At 40.3% G+C, this 14,297-nt stretch overlaps 1 protein-coding gene across 5 annotated transcripts in view; it reads left to right on the top strand.

The window, feature by feature from the left end:
* The first annotated feature begins 9,548 nt into the window (after window positions 1–9,548).
* LOC112980274 (cotranscriptional regulator ARB2A homolog) overlaps window positions 9,549–14,297 on the top strand; it is a 275,231-nt gene continuing 270,482 nt past the window's right edge. For 3 of the 5 annotated variants that reach the window (XM_064499851.1, XM_064499855.1, XM_064499852.1), the window contains exon 1: window positions 9,550–9,700. The gene's annotated coding sequence lies outside the window, so the exon portion shown is untranslated. Of the gene's footprint in view, window positions 9,701–14,297 lie in introns of all 5 variants that reach the window. The other 2 variants (XM_064499853.1, XM_064499856.1) reach the window with 1 other exon arrangement.

The raw sequence follows: 14,297 nt of genomic DNA on the forward strand, positions 1-14,297 counted from the left end.
ACTTGGGAAGCAGACTAAACTGACTGACATTACAAGGCAGACAGTACAGGAAAAGCATATAGTCTTGAACAGTTTGCATATTACTGAGGGCCTTGTAATGTCCATCAGTGAAATACTTCATGAGAAACAGATTTTTCATCACTAGCTTCATCTATACCAACAGCATTTGAGAATAGACTATTAGCTATTACTGTAGTGAATGAAACAATAATATAAAGCTGACAAAAAAAAAAAACTATAAAAAGCAAGGAGACATTCAAACAAGCAAAAATAAATCCAAAATCTTATTTCTTTTTCCTGAAGAAGGAATTCTATAGCAAGTCTCCCAGGAAGAACCGGCAAATGCCAAGTATTAATGACATAAACCGATCATTAGTTACTTAACATACAAGCACTTAATTTTTCATCCCATAATCTGTGTTTTTTATCTAAAAGTCTATTTACTTTGGGGTATTTGGCCTCAGTACAGAAATAGTATCACATAGCTCTTCGTGTGCCATCTTGGCTCTATTTTGCTTTCCACCTCAATATCGTCTTTCAAGGATGCTGGAAAGACCATTCATTATCTAGATTAACTGTCATAGAGAGTTAAACCGGTGTAGGTCCTATATAGGTTATTATTTCAGATTTAAGGTTGTCCAAATACTCCTCCTGCTCCCAACATTCCTTGTAATACCTAAGTTTTTCCATTGTTCTAACCTACCCACGTTACCTGGGATAATGGGGAGCTATTTGTATGCACTGTTGTTTGTGAGTTAGTTATGGTTTTTACTAAAAACTAGTGTATTCTGCCCTAGATTGTATTTCCTTTAAGTTCTCTGCCCTAGATTGTATTTCCTTTAAGTTCTCTGAGTTTTTAATTTACACCTGAAAATCCATAGCACATCTGCTTTCCCAGCCTTCAAACATCTATTTACATATCAATAAAGCTGTATGCCTTCTCAAATCTGATATGGAGTCCTAGTGAACCAAGAATTTAATAAATGTAAACTTCAAACCAACCACATGCAAGGTTATCACACAAGAAATGCAACAGTCATTTTCATTTCTGGAATTTCACCTTTCTATATATTCATAGCACCTTTATGGAGTTGCTCTTACATTCTGGACATTTTATTGATTTCTCCCATTCCGTATGTAATGCATGATTTAAATGGATTTTATTATGTAGATTAAGATTAAGCTTTCTCTCTCTAGAGAACGGGACCAAAATTTGGGAGGTATGACACAGCTATGGTTTCTTCACTTAAGACGTTGAAATAGCAGGTGGTTTTTGTCTGGTGTGTGGAATAGCAAACAGATTACTTTCTATAGTAAAACAGATGTGGCTTTGGGAATGAAGTAAACTCTGGCTGGAATCCTACCTGCAGGTATGTAATAAGTTCAGGAAATTGATGGCTGAACATTCACTATAAAGAGTTTCTATTCCGAGGGAAAAGGATTAGATCTCTTCAAACAGCAACAGATTTCTGGTTTCTACTTTTCCTATTCCAGGTAAGGTTTCCCGATTCCATACCCATCTAATCACTTTTTGAATGGAGAGACTGATGGAGGTTGTTGCATTAATGCAACGCAAATGTGTGATGTTCATCTTTTGGCCTTCTCTTCTCTCCAGACAAATAATGAAGGCGAACAAGATAGACACTCTTTAGTTTAGACAACTACCCAGGGTCCTGATCAGCGTCGCTGAACAACATGGTACTTCTGGCAGAAACGTGTTATCAGAGTGCAGACACTTTCAAGCTAATGAGTCAGAGAATGCGTTTAATTTTCATGTTTTGAAAGGCACTGTATATGAATTTTTTGTGAACCAAAAGCAACCAGGTTCACAACCCTTTCTTATAATTCCTTCCCCTTCCCCCGACCCCCAATTTTGGCTAAGCTGTGAGTTCTATGACAGCTCTAGCTGTTTCCAGATAAGGCTAGGCTCACACCTGACTAAGCAGTGTACAAAATACATCAAAAGTGAGCAACTGTCTCAAAGAACATACAATGTGTACAGATGAGATAGGAGAGGTAATTCTCCAGGCCTGGCAGTGAGACATTTTGGTTAAGGCTTTTGCCTCTAACCCTACATCCTTTGACATTTGGTCAGACCTCCAATCTGAGGAGCTTCATAGTACAATATGCATCTTTCTATTTTGTGAGAGTTTGTTGGTTTGTTTTTGGTTTATTTTGTTTTTTAAAGGGGAAGGAGAGGAAAGGGAGTGAACTGTTTGCTTTTTAACATTGTTTTTGTTGTTATTTAGGTTTCTTTCTGTCTGGACTGTTTATTGGTCAATACATGATGATAACAATCTGCTGCAATACTTTGGCCATTGATCAAGTTACCAGCTGTTGCTGGCAGAGGTAATTTATGGGTTTAGTCTTTTTACAAAGTGTCTACCTATCATGTCCATATGCACTATAGACACTAATTCAATATAAATACCTCCACTAAAATCATCTATCATTAGCAAGATTTCTTAGTTCATCCTTGTCAGGTCACTCTGCGAAAACCATATTATTCTTTTTATCCAGTGAGAATAATAGAAAAATGCTGATATCTTATGTGCTGTGCCTTTTTATGGATCTCATTTTTTCCAACTCAAATTCCAAAAGGTGCACTGAAACTGCATAACAAAAAAGGCACATGTATTTGCTTTTCCATATTATGTGTACACAAATTGGTTAGATGACAGTTGTACAATTAAAAAAAGAAGTTATATAATACCCTGGAGCAGTCATCTGCTCTAACATGCATAATTTATTTAAAAATCATTTGTGGAGTTGAGGGATTGATAGTTTGGAACAGAAAAATTATAGGTAGGCTAAGTATGTTCTTGCAAAAATAAATCATGTAATAATATATTGAGATCTAATATTTCAAAATTCAAAGTACAATTAAATTGTTTGCACATGTAACAGCAGTGAAATAACTTTGCAAGGTTTACATTGTAAACCCACATATCTACAGAGTGGAACACAGACATAAAGTTCTGCCAATAGAGTTGCTTTCAATCTTTGTTTCATTGCACCAAAACTTTTCATATCAGTCTGGCATTTTCTTTGAACAACTATATACAGGACCAAAGAATTAGGAGTGGGAACTTGAAATATAGATCATATATATTTAATCTTTACAATAAATGCAAAAGCAAAAAGTGAAAAACAAAGACATAACAGACTGTAAAAATTCTCAGGAACATATAATCAAGCATAAGAGTGAATGTCACGACAGATTTATGTATGTTTGAGTTTCTGCAAAAACTGCTGAAGACAAATTTGAGAATATTTGTGTATCATTCTTTTGGCACAATAGCAGGAACCAAAATAAATTATCCAAGAATAAGACATAAGAAACACATTCAGGGTGTAAACAACAAGCAGAATAAGAATTTGGAATTAAAGAAGAAAAACTTTCAAGCAAAAAGGAAGAAAGCCTTGCAGAGCACTCAGGAATAATGCTGGTTTTTCATGAGTTTCCATTATTTCACAGTACTTTTTTTTAAACTTTCTAATTTAATTTTTGTGAAAAGTGTTTATCAAAGGTAACACGTCATCATATTTCCCAGAAAAAGTTCATATATTTTTATTTTTCATGAAATGTATTCTCTGTATTTATACACTCTACAAAAAAAAGCCTATTCCATCGAAGTCAGGCCACAAGAACAAATGAAAAGGAACTACAAATGGAATTCTATGGAGATTTTTTCTTTTCTTCCACCATCTTTTTTGGGGGGCTTATCCTCAAAGGCATTTTCTGTGGCCCAGAGGACATGGGATAATTTTTCCCAACAATCACAGCACCTAAAGCTAGCTGTTCTTAAACATACCTGCTAGATTACAAGGCCAGGCTTTTTTTTTTTTTTTTTTTTTTTTTTTTTTTTTTTTGACCCCTGGAAATAGTAGCCTTCATCATCAAACAAGTTTAATTTTTAAGATTAAAAAAAAAATAGTGTGTGTTCCAAATCTGTAGGCTGGCAAGGGTTGGGCTGATGTTAAATAGTGAGGACTCTATCGTGGAAACAGAGTGCTTGCCATTAAATAGTATGCTGTGGTTTATCATAAAGTATGTAATACAAGATGGAGAGTAGGAAAGAACAGAAGTAATGGATTTATTAATGTTCTTCTCAACCGTGATACCTTACATACTTTTGTCACAGCAAAGGATTCCTAAACTAGGTCGCCTCATTTTTAAGATTTGATACACAGCTCAAGTGGTATAAACAGCCATTATTGTAAGTGTAAATCAGACTTATCTAAAATCAAATATAAAGTGATCAATCTTAGCATACTTGGGTGCCTGCTGCTAACCATGTCTGTGAGGTTTAGAGTGCTCTTAACCAGCAATTATCTCACTGAGAACTAAGGATGTTAATACTTCACATTATCAGATGCTGAAAGCAGAAATGTAGGTACTTCTGAGGGAAGGACTGTGGTGTTCTACCATCACTGAACCACAGGAGGATTTAACAACTGCTTACGAGAGTTGCATTGCAGGATAGCTATTAAAATCAGACATCCTACTTGCTACGATCATCTATCAGCTGCTTCTAAAATCCTGCCCACCTTCTGTGTGTCATCTGGAGGAGATAAAGTTTTAATTGTGAGCGGGTGGTGTAAAAAAAAAAAGAAAAAAAGACAAGGCGCCTTCTGTCATTCCAAATTTCTTGTCCTATCTTGCTTTATGTTTTAGTGTCTTTGTGCCAGCTGAAGTTTTGCAGGCAGCTTTCAGAAAGAAAAAAAATATAAATAAAATCAATAGAAACAAATAAAAATCTAGGATGACAAAGAGCACACCATAAAGAATGTATTGCAGAGAATGGGAACAAAAAATACTGCAATTGGCAGCTTTTTCTACTTTTTTTCTTTGACTCCTGTTTCACCTAAATTTCCAATAATTCCTAGTTTCCTTGGTATTCATTAGCAACTTCCTTTTTCATCTGTTTGTTATGTGTTTATATTTATCACCTTAAAATCTTCTTTCCTGTTGCCACTACTCTTGAGTTAAGCAGTATATTCTCACATTTTGGGGTTCAAAATGGGTTCATTCATAATATTTTCATTCAAATTTTCTGTTCAGTTTTTCAAGGTGATGAGACTTGTCATTTTTTCAACCATTTGAAATAAGCATTGTTAAAGCACTATCTATGTTACTGTAATAAGAACTATCTTCAGACCATGATCACTTCTCATAGACACTACAAATATTTGGTTCCCCTGGTGTGCTGCTCTTTAGATATGATGAGGCAGTCTAAAATAACTCTTCCTATGTTGGATACGATTCTTTGGAGTCACATTTTGTCTTTAAATTAAAAAAAAAAAAAGAAAAATATTTTCATACTGACAGCACTGAAAATTTCATGCTCTGTCATTCAGCCTGCAGCCCTCAGTAAGAAAAACTTTTCTCATCTTTGTGCTGAAGACAGATAGTTGAAGAGCCAGTCATCCCATTCGGCATATCCAGCCACCGGCTGGCTTATCTAGCATTCCCCAAGCACTCTGGGCCACTTGCTTCCAAGGTGCTCAGTGTAACCTTCTATTATCAAGTTAGTGTCTTTCTTGAAAGTCTCCAGATCTTGTTGTAGACTTTGATTTTTTTTCCTCTGTGCTGTTTTCAGTGGAGTAGCTCCACTGTTTCATAGGATTATCAGTTGACAATTTTTCTCTTTGAAACTCTATCTCTTTCAAATTAAATTTCCTAATTGTTCCATGCATAAGGTACAAAGCATCTGTCCTTTGTTTTATTATGTACATTTAGGGAGGGAAAAACAAAAGCTCAGGAACAGAAAGGACTCCTTTAGGCATCAGGTCCAGGCAAACACACAAAAGATGTCTAGTTGATAGCAGAGAGAGAAATGATTCACTGCTGCAGATCCTTGACAGTCTGTCTGTTGGCTTAACCATCAAGGCACGACCCAGAAATCTGGTCTCAGGAGGTCTGAGACCTGTCTGAGACCTCTTTCCTCCTCCTCTGCCCTAACCGACGCGTTCATAGCAAAGGTTTATTGTTGTTGTCCCTGTGCACTACTTACTTTATACTATTAAATTTCATCCCATTTCCATCATTCTAGGCAAGATCATTACGGGCAATACCTTTCGATTTAGTGTCATCTGCAAATTTCACAGGTGCATGTCAAACTCTTATCTCTCTCTCATTAATGAGTATTTTGCACGTCCTATGTTCAAAAGCTACTCACAGCCACTAAAGAATGCTCCTGCTAATCCATCTCCCACCTGATAACTGCCTTTCAGTTTAGGCTTTTGTAGTCTCCTCTTTAGCCAACTTCACACCTACCTTACAATTCTGGCCTGAATTATCATCATCCCCACTTGCAGTAATATTCCTCTATGGGTAATTGTATCAAATTCTCTACTTCAGTCTAGATAGATTAGTGTATTGAATCACTCTTGTGTAAGAGACTGTGATTGTATTAGAATGGCATGATCTACTCCTGGTGACACCACTGTGACTTACCACACTTTCTGTTTTTATCTATGTGCACAATATTCTTTCAGCAGCTGGTCTAACGCTGCACAGCAGAGTTCAGCCTAACTGGTCTGCAGCAGTCTGAGGGGAGTCATCTATCTCAGATATGAGCTGGTGCAACCTGGTTTATTTAGAAAGAATTTATACAAAGGAGGATGTTCCTTCTGCGCAGTTTGAACCTCCTCATGTTGCCTATGCTCCCTTTATAGTCCGGGAAAAAAGACAGGCTCTCCAGATTTAAAGGCCAACGTAACAAATGCTGAATTCACCCATTGGTTTTAAGTAGGTCTGTAACTTTCTATAGATCTGAGACACCCTGGTAGTCATTAACAACATGTTTTGCAATATAGTCTTAATTACTTGACCACACACTCTTTTTCCAGGGGACCTTTGTTTCATCCAGCACATGGGATGAATAATGCTCACTCAATAGGCAGCCATTCAATGTCTTGTTTTCTCCTTATTGTTCTAAGCGCAGCTCCATGTACTAGACACTGGTAAAACCCTAGTTTTTGAAGATATTTTATGGTACTTATTTCTATTGCATCTGAGTGTTTTGCAAACTTTAATTTACCTTCACAGAATCCACATGAAGTAAATAATGTTTTTGCTTAAATCGGGAACTGAAATTAAGGCCAAACAGTTCTATTAATTTTGGATGCCCTATTCAAAATAATGCAGACTTTTAATGCATCTGATGTTCTATAGCACCTCATATATTCAAATCACAGCTTCCATTGATTTCAGATGTAACAGTGAATGCTCAATATTTCTGAAATCTGATCTCAATAACCTTACTGGACATTCACTGTTCTGGTGCATGCAATTAATAAACATGTCTAAAATTTTTGGCTTAAGTAACATATCTATAGTGATTTTAGAATGCTATAACAGTGCGAGGGACAGAATAAACTGAAGAAGAAAAGAGACACAGATTTTGCAAAAGAACAGAAATACTCAGTTTCTTTAGGTACCACATCAAATATCTGGATTAGTATCTTTACTAGTATTAACCTTTTGCTGGTATTACTGTAGATCATAGAAGGCTACACAGGGACCAGAACTCCATAGTGCTAGATGCAAACACAAAATAAAAAGAAAAATCCCAACTTCCAACAAATAAATATTTGCCATTCACTACCTTTGCTTCCTTTTCACTGCTAGCTGATATTTGGGATTTGGGGGTCAGTCCTCTAATGAGACCTGGATACCTCTTACAACCTGCTACCTCTTTGTAATGTGAAGAGCCTAAAATCTATGGTCACTAGTTCTCTGCTGGTCAAACAGTCCCAAAGCCCCACCCAACCAAAGCAACAACAACAACAAACCCCAAACCACCTCTCTGCCTTGTTTTGGTAAACTTTTCCTCCTTGAATCCCTCCTGGGAGCTGCAATTATAAAGAGGTGTATCAACATCACAGACGGGGCTTTAATAAATATTTTTTAGCTGTATCGCCTGTGCAAGCAGCCCCTGAAACTTGCCTTTTTACTGGTACATTTCTGTTGTTGTTTGGGTTGCTTTTTTTTTTTTTGGTTAGGGTTGCAGGAGATGAAGTTTGATGGAGAAACAGATTAAGAAATGGATCCAAATTTAAAATAACACAACAAAAAAAAGACTATTTTTAATTTGCATGAGTCCTAATCTGCTTCCCTTTGCAAAGCGAGAACAGCATTACTCTCAAAGTGCGGTGATGGCATAAACGTAGGAGTAAGAGGGTAGCGACGGCTTATATCGACGCAGTTACCAAAAACGTTCATTAAAATATTCCTGTGATGTGTCGTGCCCCCCTACCCCGCTCTTCCACTCTGCTACAGATAATGAAGGGAGCTGATGAGCTAGACCTCAGCCACAGCAGTGTTGTATGACATCCCTAATGTCTCATTAAAAGACAGACATTTAGGCTCCACTTTTTTCTAACATACGAAATACAGGGTAAAATACTATCTCAATGCACCCAAAGGCTTAACTCAAAATATCAAACATAATTTGTAAGATGTAAATAGACGAGTTCTCCAAATCATTATAATATCTGCTGCATTGAAGATGGAAATGTTTTTTTCGTATTCCCTCCTTGGGGTGCTAGAGAAAGTCACTGAGAGCACAGCATTCAAGCGCCCTGCTTTCATTTATAGCAGGTGGAGCAGCGGAGAGCAACCCACACGAGAAACGTATCTTCTGCGGCGCAGACCCAGCTGCGGCCCTGGCCCGGGTCTCTCCCGGCATGACTAGAAGCTGGGGGGGATGTTTCCATCGCACGCCGGGGACACCGCACACCCGGGCCACCCTTGGGACTACGACAAGCTCCGAACTTTCCTGTGTATCCACAGGGCCTTCAGAGATGAGAATCTCCACCAAGCATCTGCATAATACACTTTCTTCAAAGGCTAGCAATTTGATCAAATCTGCAAACGTTTTCAGCAGAGCAAAAAACACACCCCTGACATGAAACCTCGTCCACTTCATCTGTCAGAGGCTGGAGCACGGTCGCTAGCCGTTTATTTAGCATAGGCTAATGCAGCACTGCGTCCTCACAGCTGAAAAGGCCTGAAGTGTCTGGCGTTAAAAATTTTAGCACAAACAGTTTTGACAAACTCCTACGTCACCAAAATGGAAACTTATAATGGGAATGGAAAATTGTAACTTTCCAGATCGATCAGGCCAAAGTATAATTTGCGGGGGAAAAAAAGTTTAAATACTGTATACAGAGTGTATCTAACGGCAAGATCCCCACCAGCACAGCTCACAGCTCCGCAAGCCGAGCTCGCCTGCACACTGCTCGGCCTCAGCCGGCTCCCTGCTTCCCCGGGGCACGGGAGACAACACAGGCTTAGTGCACGGGGTGCTTTTTTATTAAAAGTCCCTTTTCCTGGATGAAGTCTCCATTTGCAGCATCCCAGCAAAGCACGCTGCGCTTTGGCACACACAAAGGCGCGCCCAGGTTCAGCTCCCTTTCGGCTCGCCGCGGGCGGAGGCGGCGGCGGCGGCGGCGGCCAAGGCAGCCCCAGTCGTTAACGACCAGCCGCCGCCCCCCCTCCCCGGGGAGCCGCCCCGCTTCCGGGTTCCCCGCCGCGTCCCGGGCGCTGACGTCACGGCCCGCACACCCCGGAAGTGGACGTGGAGGGGGCGGGCGGCGCCGCGCGCCGGGAGAGGAGCGGGAGCGGGAGCGGCTGCGCGTTTCCCGGTAACGGCGCCTCGCCCCGCCCCGCCCCGCCGGCGAGGGGCGCCAGGTACGTGCCGCTGCCCGCCGCCCCCCCCTCCCCCCCGCCCCACCGCCTCGCCTCGGCCCCGGCCTTGCCGCTGGGGCGTCCCGGCGGCGGCCGCCGCCGCCGCCCCCCTGGGCGGGCCGCGGGTTGGGCTGCGCGGGGCAGGGGGGCGCCGGGCCCTGGACGGGCCGGGCCGGCGGCAGCCCTGGAGCGCCGGGAGGGCGGCGGAGCGCACCCTGCCCTGTCGCCGGGACGGGACCTCCCTTTAATATCTCCCCTCCCCCAAATGATACTGATTTCGGGAGCTCCTGTTTCTGTGTCTTCTCAAAGCACTCCGTAAAACTGCATCGCATTAAAGAAACTTCACGAGGAAAAACCGCCTTCTTTTCAACGCTTACCTAAACGTGTCTTCCCCGAGCTGCCTCCCTGCCGGAGCGGCGTACCCCGCACGTCGGGGCAGGCTAACGTGGAGCTTGGGTGTGCTGCTCGGCTGAAGGGGGTCCTGCTCTAGTCGTGTAAATAAGCCGCTGCGTCTCGTCCCAGGAATGAAGCCGGTCATCACAGGGTGATTTGGTTGTGTGAGCGCAGCCATGCTGATGAACTGTTTTCATTGCTCTGAGACCTGTAGTTTTGTGTTGCACCATCAGGCTTGCAAATACATGCAAAACATAAATCCTTGTGGCGTGTCAAGGAGGCACTCTACAAACATGTTGTTAGTCAAACTTAGGAGGACACAGTCACAGTTTCTTGTTCTTCCCGGGATTTTTGCATTTTCCAGGCCTAATTCTTTAGCACTTTTGTAGGTGTAATTAGTTCACTGATTTACACTTCTTAAACAGCTTTTGGATATTTGGAATGAGAAGTCAATTAGAAAAAGGGGATAATTGTCACTTCTCATGTTTTTTAATAGTTTATAGCATTTTCTTCAAAATGCAGGATCATAGTCATTACTGCTGCTTTTTAGCGCTTTCAGGCACTTTTTCAAAATAAGACATGTCTGTCTTCCCTGTTATCTAATACAAGCTTTCCTTACAATCATAAATGTCAGAAAGTTACCGCATGAACATAATTCTCCTGGCTTAATAGTATAGCTAGGTTTGAGTGGTAATTTTTTAGTTTTGCTTTGACAGTTATATGTGATTGAAAACTTCTTTTTGGACTGAAATTTCTCATAGCAGGTCTGGCAGCTTAGAAAGCTTTGTAAAATATTTGTCATTTCTGTGTTATCCAGACATAAATGTAGAAAGAATATTTTTCATTTTAAATTATTACTGTTGTTTGGTTTTGGTTTGGCAGCTAGGTAACTTGAAGTTCGTTATTTTAAAACATCAGATGTGTGTCTGTAGTTCCTTTTGAAAAACGTGTACTTTGCCTTTTAAAGAAATGTTGGCTTTTTTCTGTTTTCTTTCAAAACTAAAACTGAAGCTTTGATGGAGAATGGTACTACTTGCCTTTTAGGTAATTAACTTTTAGCTGTGGTGTTACTTGAGCCCAGCTGCTCAGTCTTGTGTAAGCCTGGTAAACAAGTCTTAACAAAATGTCGCATCTACGTTGCAGTATTTCTACATGAAGTCTTTGGCTAAGGCAGTAATTCCGATTAAGCAGGCAATGGAGCCTGGGCATGATATACCATCGTAAAGGTATCTGTGTTCTTAACTGCATAGTGATTCAGTGACACAGTAAAGAGTAGGACGGTGGCAATATTTGCCTTTGCAGAAGCATAAATAGCACCAGTACAGCAAAAAGAAGGGGTTCTTTTAGTCATCACTAATATTTTTTTGGAATTGTTAATGAGAGCGTAGGTGAAAGAGGGCGGTAACGCGTTATGCTACCCATGGTAAAGCTGCACTGATGGTAGCATATCGGTTGGAGAATGCCTGCAAGATGTTAAAATTAGGTATTTTGTAATCATGTGAAACAAGGCAAAAATGTGTAGGGAAGACTCCTACAACCTTGGTAGCTGAAGGGACATAAGGGATTGGAGGGTATCACAGAGTGATACCAATGTAAAATACAGCAAGTCGGTTTCTGTTTCCTGCACTGAATTTGGAGTGCAGCATATCTAGTATACTGAGAGTTTTAAATATTTTCTACATTTTCTTCACTTCGCTTTTTATTGGAAGAAATATAAAAAGAATCTTTGTTCACCAAGCTATTGGCCTTCATAGGGTCACTCTAGGCAAACATCAGCTACAGGTTATGGCTCTACTGGTTGCTGAAGTCACTGCCATTACCTCTTCCCAGCAGCTTGATGCCTGCTTATCTCCTGGAGGTCTTATGTGCCGTCCTTGGTGTTAGTGTAAGCGCTGTCTAACCTCTTTCAGTCAAAACATGCTGAGTTAACACAGATGTAATATTTATAGTGTTAAAGTTGACCTGACTCTTTTTGTCTAAAATAGTTTAGCAGGTGCTGGTAGGAGTAGCAATGAGATGATAACGTCCAGCAGGGCAGCAGTATTGAGCAGCTGGAGGTGTGGACAAGGGCATTGTCATTTCAGAAGCATAGCACACACTTAGAATGCTGTTTATCTTACTAAAATACCTTTAATTATTGGAGTTTGTCTGGACTTTGTCCATTTTCTTCAGTTTGCCTTTTTAGTAGTTGTAGCCAGTTATGACTATATGTTAATCTCTTAGTTGTCTTGACCATATTTTTTACTGAATTGTATTTTGTGCAGTAGTTAGCTAATGTTTGGGAGAGCTCCTCGTAATTACTCAATGGGGTTTTATCTGCTGGTTTCTTCCTTTTAGTTCACAACGCTATTTTTTTTCCTCCTGAAGACTCAGCACTAACTTTGGAGGTTCTGTCCATCCCAAGTTCTATAGAAGAAGTTCTGAGTGCAGTTCTGTTCCTGGTACTCTGAATTTGACTCACTGTTCCTTTGGGGAAAAATGTGCTATGGTGACAGAGAAGTTTTTCAGAGTTACAATAGATTCCTGGAATCTTTTGCAGTAAAGCATACATACAAGGAGTTAATGGATTTTTTTTTCCTCCCCCCCCCCCCCCACTCGGTTACTGAAACAAATTAGTTAACACTGTGCATGAAAACATCTGCTTATGAAATTTAATGCTGCCCTATTTTTTTTTGTGCGTGCCTTAGAAGAGACTATTTTTCTCTTTATAAGTATAGATGTACATTTATATACTTAGTCTGTAGATCAGCTTCACAGATTCACACTGAGTGAAATTCCTGAAGTATAATTTGATGGGTTTAAAAATGGTTATCTTACAGGGATGTTGTTCAGTGTTTTAAGTGTTGGGATAAGAATGTGTGTTTATACACACACACACACGTCCGTTTCCCCCCCCCCCCCCTCCCGCCGGCCTTTATTTTTTTTGAGTGGCTTTTTTTGTTGTTTTTGAGAACTTAATATTTAACTACCCACAGTATTCCTAACACTCTTCTTCTAATGTGGTTGAATCTTTCTGGAAGGTGAAAAGGTAGAGCATTCAATTTTGTATAATACTCGAGCTTTCTACTCAACTACCATCAGATATCTGTAAGTGCCAGTTTTGGTAGTGATTTTTGTTTTACAGCTGACTGTGTAAAAGAATTAGGCTCAGACCACTAAGTCATTTCACCCTGGCCACAGATCACAGATCCCTCAAAAAGGAGTGCTCAGGGTGCAGTTTCACAGCAGTTCATGTAGGTCGCTGTTCCCACTGCTGCTGAAAGGAGCAGTCCTCCTTTCTCCTCGGACAGTGGCTGTGCCTTTCTCCCTGGCCCTTCTGGCAGTGGTAGCGATGGAGTGGCTGCATAGTGAGCCAGGTAAGGAAACTGATCCAACCCATACAAAACTAGAGAAATAAAATGCTCCTTTGCACTTGTATCAGTTTGCTCACAAGTGCTAGTGCCAGCCTAACAAAAGATGTGGGAGTGCTTGGTTTGGAATGGAGAGGTGGGAAGAGGGATAAGGAAAAGACCACTTTCTCTGAAAGTGCTACATTAGATGGGCTTCAGCACATCATGAAACTGCAGCCTGAGTTACACTATACTTGAATTGACTCCAGATGAAAGCTCCTTTACCAGTTTCTTAAGCAGCCTGCTCCTAAGAGTTAATTATTGATGATACTGCTGGTGAGAATGATGTCCTGCTCTGTGGGCTGCTGCAGTCTTTATGTAACTGCTTTTATTTCTGGTCACTCTCCCAGAAAGGGTTTTAGTCATATTGACTTGCTGCTTGATGTAACCAGTCTAATACTGCAATTTATATTCTGCTGACCTGGTGTCCAGAAGAGGAAAGTTGGGCTGTGTATAGTTAATCAGGCTAATTGTGTTTCTGCAATACAGTTACTGAAGTTTCAATAATCTTGCAGTTTCCTGTTGCCCAGCAGAAGTTGAAGGCGAGCAGTATGTATTAAACCTGCTATGCAAAGGTTTTAGTCTCTGTAGTGTTGATTTTTTACATTTACCTGAAATAAGCGTCACCTTAGCAGCTGTGGTATTAGCTGAATCAATATATCTAGTCCATCAGTTAATTTAGGAAACCTTTCTGGTCAGCAAATAAGGGTTTTCTCAGTCAAGTGAAGAAAAAAATTGCAAACAATTGTCTTTATTGTATGCATAGAAAGAAAAATGATTGTTAAAATCAAAATGAATTGTAAGCCTTATCAAGTGAA

Source organism: Dromaius novaehollandiae, chromosome W, assembly GCF_036370855.1.
Source record: "Dromaius novaehollandiae isolate bDroNov1 chromosome W, bDroNov1.hap1, whole genome shotgun sequence".
Taxonomy (NCBI): domain Eukaryota; kingdom Metazoa; phylum Chordata; class Aves; order Casuariiformes; family Dromaiidae; genus Dromaius; species Dromaius novaehollandiae.